The sequence below is a fragment of the Pteropus alecto genome, unplaced genomic scaffold (genome assembly GCF_000325575.1).
Source record: "Pteropus alecto unplaced genomic scaffold, ASM32557v1 scaffold20, whole genome shotgun sequence".
In the NCBI taxonomy this organism is placed as follows: domain Eukaryota; kingdom Metazoa; phylum Chordata; class Mammalia; order Chiroptera; family Pteropodidae; genus Pteropus; species Pteropus alecto.
Genome location: NW_006436298.1, coordinates 39,334,644 through 39,343,106, shown reverse-complemented (window position 1 = coordinate 39,343,106; position 8,463 = coordinate 39,334,644).

Genomic DNA, 8,463 nt, shown 5'->3' with positions numbered 1-8,463 from the left:
TCACAACTTTATTTATCCAGATAGTAGATGCTTTCCTTAAAATGTGTATGTGGGATGCTGAAATAAGCCAAACGCAGAAGGACAAATAATGTATGATTCCACTTATACGAAGTGCCTAGAATAGGCCAATTCATAGAGACAGAAAATAGTCTAGAGGTTACCAGGGACTGAGGGGAGGGAGGAAAGGGAGTTATTGTTTGATGAGTACAGAGTTTCTTTTGGGGATGATGAAAATTATTTGAGTATAGATAGTGGGGATGGGTCAACAGCAATGTGAATGTATTTGATGCCACTGAATTATACATTTATGAATGGTTAAAATGATGATTATTTTCATTTTCCCACCATAAAAAAGTTGTTTCTAAAAAAAAAAAAAAACATGTGGGAGAAAATGTGTGTGTGTGTGTGTGTGCGTGTGTGTGTGTGTGTGTGTGTGTGTGTTGGAATAGTTAAGACATATTGTAATAGAAAATATAAACTATATAAAAGGTACATGGTGAAAAATTTTCTTTCCATTCCTCTCCCCAGGTATGTCCCTCTCTGGGGTAACCTATATTACCAGCTTTTTTGTGTTTCCTCATTTATTTTTTCCTATTGTTCATAGAGAGGGTGGCATCCTAAAGTGCGTGTTGTGCACTTCTAAGGAAACCTTCCCATATCAATACAGTTTCTGCATTCTTTTGTGCTGCTGGCTGCATGGTATTCCATTGTATGAACATAAGACAGTTTAGTTCACCAGTCCTCTCTTGTGGTTTCCAGCCCTTTACATTTGCAAACAAAATTCTTTGAATAACCATGTACATAAAGTCATTTCACAAATATCAGTTGATTATTTCTTTATTACAAAACAACCAAGGTAACTCAGTCCCAGGAAACAAGGTTACAGGAGAATGTCATGGCAAGCTGCCCTGGCCGAAGAGTACCCCTTCTGTGCAGAATCTGTCACTTGATGTCATTGCTCTTCAATTTAGGCACTTTCACTATGCTCATTGGTCAAATGAGTTCATGTGAAGCCTCCAGCTCTGTCAGAAGCTTGACACTCACAGAGATTACTTATTACAAGCAAGAAAGCCCAGGGAAAGCCCATGTATTTGTGAGGAAACTAATGATCTAGTCATGGTCGATTTAGAATTCTGCCTGTGCTCAGTAGGAGAGTTGATGCATTCCTGACATTTGTTTTTGTTTGTTTTTATCACTGAGCTTTTCGAGTAGTTAAAGAAGATGTAATAGTGTTACATTCTATTTGAAAACATGCCTCACAGGTTGCTTAATGAGGGGCATTTTTTTTTCTTTTTTGAGTAATTCACAGAGACATAAAGTAACTTAACACACTGAGATCTACTGAATGGGTTTGAGCACTAGTTTAAACCTAAGTCAGTTGTCTGAGAGACATCCTTATACAAGCTCAAGGAAATGGTCATCTGCTTAAAATATTTATATCTATATATCCATATGTGATATGTACAATGTTTACCTAAAAGCACAACCAGAAAAAGTTCACGCATGTGAGGAATAGAAATATTATAGAAATACAAAGTAATCTAATGTACCTGAAGTTCAATTAGCCTTCGATGCCAAGAGCCCTCCTAGGTATGTCATAGCAAGAAGAAAAATTGTTATTATAATAATAGATCCTCATGATATACCCTTCAATGAAAGCTGTATGATTATAATGTGCTTATGCTGAATTCATTTAACTCATAAATATAAAATGTTATAGAATCATGAAGATGAAATGTATTCAAGTGAATATTTAGCCCAACAAGTCTTTTGAGAAATGAAGAAATGACAGGTGAGGTTAAGGTTAACTGACATAACTTAGCAAGGTGTAGGCTCATATAGCCCCATAGGAGCTGATATTTATGGATTTTGCAAGTTGATTGATAGGTTAAAATTGGCCATAGTTGGGAGTATTTACACTGTGGAAATCTATCAGTGCCACAAATCAGGGTAGTTCTCTTTCTCCAGAGAGCCTATTGATAAACATTTGCCAGTATACCATTGTAACTGAGACTATTCAACGAATTCAAGATAAAGACAAGGTTTGCCTAGACTCTTCAAACATACATTTTTATCCTTTAATTCTTATTGGACTCTAAATTTTTAAATCACTTTTGCATGTATAGATATATGCTATGGTCACTTCAGAGAAATCCTTTAAGACAGAGATATTATTTCTCCCTACCTCATTTCAGAGATTAAGACATTTAGGCACATGTAGATGAACTATTTTACCCAAGGACACACAAGTAGGTAATGGAAAAACCAAAAGAGACGTTGCTTCTGCCCAGGACACATTGTACCTTTGGCAAAAGAGAAAAACTATTAAGCAGAGACAGAAAGTCAACAATGTGACCAACGCAATGGTGACTCTATGGCTTTCCTGTCTGAAATCTGTCAACTGGTTCCTGACTTCATAGTTAAAAAAAATAACAAAATAAAAAACTCATGAGGTACTCGGGCTGGATGGCACAGAGAAGAGTCTTATTTTTCCTGAGTGACTTCAATTAATTATTATGTCATAACAGAAGTTAAGACTGGGCTTTTATTTGTTGAGACTGTATTTTTATTTGTACTTATTTGTCAGAGCACAGGTTATAAACTTTGAGACTATGTTCATGGTTATAACCTATGGCACCAGACCAAAATGTTTTGGTTAGGACTCACTATTGCAAGTGACAATGTGACCCAAACTGACTTGAGCAAAACAATCTCATATAACTGTAAAGTTCAGGAGATGCTCAGACAAGGGTGGAGTGAGGGATTCAAACAGCTTTATAGGACTCAATCTTGTTCTCTACCTTTCTTGACTCTAAAGTCTACCCTTGTTGTGGTAACATGATTTCCAATATCTCCAGGCTTACAACTTCAGTTTCAATTCTGGCAGAAAAAGAGATTATTTCTTCACAGTCTTTCCATAGAAGTTAAGAAGTTTAGCTATAGGGGGCTCTGATTGCACCACACTTAATATGGGCAGCAGGGTATGATCTCTGCCTTGGCCTGAGCCATGTGTTTGCCTCTGGATCAGGAATAGAACCAGTTCCACCCAATGAGATGGATTGGTGTTGGGGACAGGGTCACCAAAGAAAATCGGAATTCTCTTATGAGAAGAAAGGGGAAAAGAGAGACGATGCTAGGCAGACAAAATCAACAGATTTCTATTACATAGGAGCTCAGTAGCTCAATTAATGAACAAAGAAATGAATCAAAGATATCAACAAAATCATCATCACCTTTTTATTCCTGATAATGCTAATTCAAACATTCATGGGTAGTTGTTATTCTTTCTTTTACTGTAACTTATAAAACACCCCCATCACTCCAAAAACAGATGATTTCATAGATAGATTCATGGGTGTGCCCCCAAGGAAACTGCTAGTATCCAAATAACCTCCATCAGTCTGAACCCATGTCAAAAATTCTTCCACCAGAATTACCACTCAGTGTAACAGGAGGCAAGTGGGCTTTTCCCGTTGTCCCAGAATCTAGCTAAATCCTAAGGTTGAAAATAAAAAGAGTTAAATATTCTCATCCTAAAGAGAACAAAGTCACTAAGAGTTTGGAGTATGATATTTCCCTTCGATGTTTATTAGGAGCTAGTAGACCTCCTTTCCTAGCGGCAACCCTAAGCCCTCACACGTCCCCAGCCTATATAAAATAAAGCTGAGGCATTGGGGTCTACATTGCCGTTGGAGTTACTCAATTCTCTCTTCTAATATTCATTCCTAAATCTGTATGACTGCATTAAGTCTATTATGACCATACCTCGTGTCTGCTGCCTCCCTCGACCTCCCAACTAATTCCTCCTTCCCCACCCCAGCAGAGCCAGATTTTCCATTCAGATCTTAGGCCTCCCTGAGCCTTGGCCAAATAACACTTTCCTACTTTACTAGCTTTGTTCTGTTTTTCTTTGTTTGTCTTGCATAAAATACACTCTGTCCCAGTACCCTGCCTTCTGAGGGTAATAGCAACTCCTCTCCGAGGCCCAGATCAAATAGCAATTCTTTGAGACATGTCCCCAGTGGGAGGGGATCTCTTCACATTTGGGCTTCCATAGAATTTCATTTGTGTATCATTTGCCACATTCTGCTCCAGATTTCAGGAATTTACCATGGAATAACAGATACCTCAGGTGTTGGGCAGCCTCTAAGAGAGTTCATTCAGTGGGCCACAGCTAATTCTTATTGTACTGAGTTGTAGCAAAACAATTTTTTTTGAATACTAAGTTGTGTCTTTTTTTTTTTTTCTTCTACTTTAAAGAAATCAGAAAGAATACTAGCCATTGAGATTTAGTTATTTGTTTTTTCTGATTGCATTTTCCTTCCTCTTTTCAGGGCCTAAAGAAGTGGCTTCAGAACAATCTCTCCTCCCCTCCTCCCCCTGCTCTTTTTGATTTATTTATTTATTTTCAAAAGCTTAAACTGATTAAAGAGATTGTGTGGGTGTTCAGGAGTTGAGTAGGATGGAAAGGCAGACTCCTAGACAGCTTTGTGGATGGAAGCTGAATGGAGAAGGACATGGCTTCTTCTAAGGATCTGTGCCCTATTCCATGAGAGTATTTTGAAAAGAGTGGATTTATGGTACACCTAAGAAGGCTGGACTCTGAAACCTAGTGCCTCTATCCTTGGAATAAAGCAGAATCTTTCCAAGGACCATGCAAATTTAAGCAATAAACCTATCAGTGATTACAAGGTGAACAGAAGACTAGAGGTATTTACTTTCTCAGCATCCCATTAACTTCCTAAATTCTTGTGTAATCCTGAGGAGAAGGAACTCCCTCCAGTAAAAACTAAAGCTGAATTTTCCACCAGCCTGGTAAAGTATTGGCTAAGAATTGGAATTGATTTAATTCACAGAGAAATAAAATAATATGGCTTCCTGTGTTGGATCAGATTCTGGCTGCTGTGAACTGAATGCTGGGTCAAAAGGGATTTTCTTCCAACCTTAGTTCAGATTCATAGACTTGTACTCCACTGGACCCCAGGACAAAAATCTGTTGAGAACACCTGGGTTTCTAACTCAAAAAAGGTCCAAATCATGAGCAAGAGAGCACAAATAGTGTAAGAACAGAGGATGATGTCATCAGGGGATCAGGTGGCCCTGCAGGCTCTGTTGCTGAGAGATGCACTTTACCTCCTTCTGCAAAAGTGCACTTCTGCATTATGGCAGCTTATAAAATAGTCACTTACCAGACACTTACCAGAGGTTCAAAATGTATATCTTATAAATGTGGGTTAAACATAGAAGCCTTCAAATCTTTGTCCAGTAGAAGATAAATAAACGTTATGGGATGCCTTGTTAGTTTTAGAAACTTTGATGACATTTAAAAATTGAAGAAAGAACATGATTTAAAAACTGCAAACACTTTGAAAGTTTACTTATGTGAAAGACTATATTCTTTGTTCTTGAAAGATTTTCAGAGTCTTTTAATAACATCAATAACACAAGGAATCAAGGGGCCCCCACCCCTTTGCTTTTTGGAAAACTGGGTTGCTATCATTTAACTCAACACAGATGTTTAGATATATAAGCTAAATGCTTTGGGTTACCATACGAATTGGATTTATGTCTCTGCAGACTTTGTTGTTACTTTGGAATAAATGGATCTTGTGTTTCTGTAGACGATATGTATGGTCAAGCAGGGAGCCACAGGATACTAGTTGAAGAGACCTATAGGAGAGACGAGACAGCTTCGGAGTCACTTCACTCCACAGAAGACATGACAGAAAGGAACTGGCTTGGCTAGGAGCGACCCTGAAGGCATTTCTCCCTCGGTGTTGTTCAAGACAGAATAGTCCATCTTCAGCAGGGTATTGCTGTTGGACTGTTTTTTGTTTTGAGTGTTCTGCTGGAGCCAGAGGCCAGATCACCTCCAGAGATAGGGGGTGGGGGAGGGGATGGGGCAGGCTTTCTCTGAGGGGAGTGTCTGTTTCCTCTCAGTCATTCCCAGAAGAGGCAGATTCTGGCTGAGGGAAAGACGAGGTGGGCCGTAGACTAGAAGGGAGTGAATATTCCTTTTCTTACCCAGTGGAATGGTGTAAAATGTGGAGTGAATTTGATCATTTTTGAAGCGGGGCAGGGCTGCTTCCTCTACATGGAGGAGGCAGGAGGCAGCCTTTTAAAGGACCTCAAAGCAGGTCTGAATTTGGGGTCTCAGAGAAGCCACATCTAGAAATACTATGAGGCTCTGCATTACATATAGTCCATTTCATTGTGCCCAAACCCTCAGTGATGTCTTGTTCATTTCAACTCAGTTTTGGGGGGTGCTGTGAGGGATCAAGGGAAGGTTTGGGTGGACTTGCAAAGGGGCCGTGGTATCCTCTCCCTGAGGCCAGAGTTGGGGACACAGTGATGGGCCCAAAGACCAATAATCTCCAGGAATTATTGGCAGCAGCATTTGGCTAGGCAGCAAGGAAGAACAAAGGAGACTTTTTGCACCCACATAAGACAGCATTTTGCATGTTCATAAAAATACCTAGTGGTTGCTTTGCAATGACTAGGGTCCAAAAATCATAGCATGGGGTCTGAAAGCTTCATCATAAGGATATATAACAGAAATGTGATGATATAAGGTTACAGTTGCAGGCTGGTGAGAAAGTTACTTGTACTTATTACATGGGCATCATCTCCAGGTGAGATTGCCAGGCAGTTCATGAGGCCAAGCAGCTCTCATTCTGTGTCCCCCAAGTCCCACCTTTCCATGAGACAGTTCCACTCCAATTTCTGCTGCCACCCAGCCTGGCTCCAGGGAATGCCACTTCCTCACCCAAGCAAGGATAAAAATAAGCTCCTTAAATCCCTTGAGCATGGTGTTATTGCAACACTAAAAAAGTTAACTTGCGCTAAAATAAATAAATTTTAAATTTTACCTCAAAAAAGATCTGTAAAGAAATATTGAATTCTAATTTATTATAAATAGGCTGAATTGTTTTTAGGCTTGTAATTTTTGTAATTTTTCGGAATAAAATACTGGCAAAAGTCCATTATTAATAAAACAGTACAAACAATGTGAAATTTTCCAATATGCAGATCCAGATCCTACAATAACTCCACCCCAGTGCTGGGGCAATTTCACTGCCATCTCCTCTGAAGTTTTTTTTTTCTACTCTCCAGCTGGTCTCCATGGGCTAAGAGCCATCATATTCTTACAACAGTTGTGTCCTTAATACCTTATTCTTTTTTATTCCAGTCATCCATCTTGGTTCCTACCCTCACCCCTTCCTCATTTCCATACTGAAGGACAGACTCTCTTCAGAGCTGGTTAACAGTCCAGAGTAGACTGACAAGAATGGCTAAATAGACCCACAAGATTATAAGCAGTCATGTAATTGTAGTATATTCCTACAATAGAAAATATACAAATTTATTAAGAGGGAGACAATTTGGTTTATACCCTGCTATTCTGTGTGGCATATTATTTTTTTTCCAAAATGGCTACAGCAATATATCTGGACCTGCATGCTCTTCCAGGACCTATTCTTATTTCCCCTCCCAAAACCTGGGTGGGTTTGCGATCACCTCAATTAGTAGAAGGTGGCAGAAGTAATGCTGTGTGATTTTCAAGGCTAGATGGCCACTTTCTACCTGCTCTCAATCTCTCTCTGCTTCTCTCTGTCTCTCTGTCTCTGTCTTTCTTTCTCTCTCTGTTTCTCTATCACTCTCTCGCTCTCGCTCTTGCTTTATCTCCATGCTCACTTTTCATTCTTGGAACCCAGCTGCCATGATTCAAAGAAGTCCAAACCAGCACAAACAGAGAGACCACATGGAGAAGCCCATGGGAACAGAAATTGAAGTCCCTAGCCAACAGCCAGCATAAACCTCCAGCCATGTGAGTGAATGAGCTTTCAGATAATCCAGATATCACAGAACAAAGAAAAAAAATATTCCTTCTGTGCCCTGTTTGAATTTATGACCCTCATAATCATGAACATAACAAATGTTTGCTTTACTATTATATTTTGGGATAATTTATTACCCAGTCATAATAACTGGAACATATTGGGAGATTGGAGATGCAGTTATCAACTGAAACCCTGTTCACTGTATTCATGGAATTTACATTCCCCTATTTCTGAGATATCTTTCATAGATGCACATACTTTGAGAGTTTCAGGTGGCCAGAGTTTGGGACAAGTTGAGAGATATTCTTAGGAGTCAAGCATATAGAGTTGAAAATATCACCTTTGTTACTAATAATGTTGATTGGTGAAAATGGCTTCAGAGCTGTGGCCAGGTGGGTTTGCTAATGACTCACTCCTCAATTAGACATCCTCGCCTATACACTGGCTCAGCTGGATGACGTCAGGCCTCTTCCTCAACCCTCTTTACATCTAAACACCTTTCCCTAGGAAAAAGACCCTTGCTGCAAGGCAGGGAACAGTCTCTAATGGTGAGGAAGGGGCTAAGTGCTCAGTTCCTCTTCCCAAACTTACTAATCAGATCACTTTGTCCACCTCCTAGTAG